The following is a 2,548-nucleotide window of genomic DNA, read 5'->3' as shown; positions in this document are numbered from 1 at the left end:
GCTGACAATTAGACACACAGTTGGAGTAGCTGGCTGTGCTCAAGCTGCTGCTAGATCAGTTTGAAAAGGAGGAGATTTCAAACTATGATGAATAAAACAGTATGTTTCTTATGTTGAAAGAATACTTTGCAAATCATAGAGTATCCCCAGAGAGAAGAACCCATGCTAAACATATAGTTATTTATAAGGGAGTGGGTTGCCAATCAACCAAATGTTTAATAAAACATGCCTATATGCTAGGACAAATCTATGCTAACACTAGGTTAAAAACATAGTTTAGTTCAGAAAGATTTTCCTCTGTGTGTTATAGCCTCTTCCTCTAAGGACTAGGATTTCACTTGTGTACTGTGTCACAGCACTCATCTAACCTATGAAACTGAACCCATTAAGTTTGGTTGCTTAATACCTGACTAACTGGTGGGAACCAAATTGTTGTAATTAGGTTAAAAAATGTCCTAGATTTTTTTTTTTATAAACAATTTGGGTCTCTATACATATAGACAATACCAAACTATGTTATACATCCATGCTTAAACATGCTGTTTCACAGGCACAGCAATGCATTCAGGTTGGACCCTCTCCCATCAGCACGACAGAGGGCAAATAACTCTGCAAACACATGCTTAACTTTAAGTACGAATAGTCTCACTGAAGTCAATTAAGTCAACAGAACTACTCACATGCATAAAGTTAAGAAGGTGTATAAACATTTACAGGATTGGGACCTTATTCAACAAATGTTTATCCTTTTTCATGAGTTGACTGTAAAAAGATTAGCATTTTCTTGAATGTATTTGTAATTTGAAGTCAAATCATTTCTGTCAATAACCATGACCCACAGCTTGCTCAAAAACAGTTGCAAGATTTTGATACAGTATTCAGAATTCAAGTTGTTATGGACACACAAGTTGCAAGTTGTGTTTCTGTTTCTTGTTTGGAGGAGGAAGAAATTTGCTTTCTGCAATATTCCCTTAAATTAGGCTTGTCAGAACTTGATTTTTTGTGTAATTGACGGATATTATCAATTTTTATTTTTAAGAATTTTTCCTTTTTTATCTATTTAAATTTTCACGGCTGTGGGCAACTATAGGGGGAATCAGAAAATTATTTAATGACACTAGACCTTGAGATTCAAAAAGTTAAAGCTTTATAACCATTAAAATACAAACTGTGAACCTCACATGTCAAAATATACAAAGTAAATGTCCTTAAATCAAACTCTAATAAGTTCGCAAGCAGCATTTTTTGTACTTTGCCTATCTGTAAATTTTGATTATCAACGATGGAAATACTTTTTAATCAGTTTCTGTGTGTACAGGGAAATCAACATTTACTGATAAGAATCTAATCCTTTCAAGCCTACTTATAATGTGCTCTTTTGGTAAACGTTCCTGATAATAAATTCACCTGCAGAAAGCATAAACACAGTTGAAGCAAATTCAGTTAAATATTTGAAAGATTATTTGTGGAAAGTCTTTGTATCTTGTGTAACAGAACTATACATTGCTTTAAAATTGATTTTTATGAGACCGTAATTCCCCTATGAATGTGAGACTAGGATGAAATGGAGGTAGATAAGAAAGGCCTGGAATAACAAAGAAAACTGCAGGTTTCAGAGTGGTAGACATGTTAGTCTGTATCAGCAAAAACAACAAGGAGTCCTTGTGGCCCCTTAGAGACTAACAAATTTATCTGGGCATAAGCTTTTGTGGGCTAAAACCCACTTCATCAACTGCATGGAGTGGAAAATACAGTAGGCAGGTATAAATACACAGCCATATATGTAGAAGAACCTATGTGGATGAGCCTGTGGTTGACTTGGTATGTTGGGGGAACCTATAGTTTAGGGACAGGAGGTCTTTTCTTGGGTGTTGCTGGTTGGCAGCATCTGTGGGGCTTGGTGTCTAGGTATAGCTATATGTGTGTGGGTTGGGTGCACCTGTGTGTATGCGCAGGTGTGGGTGGCTGTTTGGCTGTAGTTACGTACTGCTGGGTGTTGCCGTGCGTATGTGTCTGCGATATGAGTGCTATCTGGCATGGGGGTCTGGGCGTTGCAGGGTGTGTATGACAGACAGTCAGGAAGCTGATGGAGTGAGGGGTGGGAGCTGGTTGCTGCAGGATGTGGTGGGGTCTGGGTGGTGAAGGGTGCCTGTGTGAGGTGGGAGCTAGGTGCTGAAAGGTGTGTATGGGGCGTGTGCGAGTGGGAGCTGGGGACTGCAAGGGGCGTGTGAGGGGGTTTCGGAGCTGGGGACTATAGGTTGGTCTGGGGGCTTTAGACAGGTGGGTTTGGAGGCTGTAGGGTGTGGTGAGATTCTAGGAGCTACGGGGGTCTAGGCACTGCGGGGGGGCAGTGCTCTGTGAGGGGCAGCGCTCTGTGAGGGGCAGCGGTAGGTCCGCGGATCTCACGGCAGTTACGCCCCAGTCACCCGGTTATGGCAGCGGTCCCTGAACCACAGACTGACCTCTTGCTCCTCCCCGCTGCCGTGACTACATTTCCCAGAAGGCTGTAGGTAGTGGAGTGACGTCGCCGGAAACATATCACGCGTTC

This window comes from Emys orbicularis, chromosome 1, assembly GCF_028017835.1.
Source record: "Emys orbicularis isolate rEmyOrb1 chromosome 1, rEmyOrb1.hap1, whole genome shotgun sequence".
Classification (NCBI taxonomy): domain Eukaryota; kingdom Metazoa; phylum Chordata; order Testudines; family Emydidae; genus Emys; species Emys orbicularis.
This window is presented reverse-complemented; position numbering follows the sequence as displayed.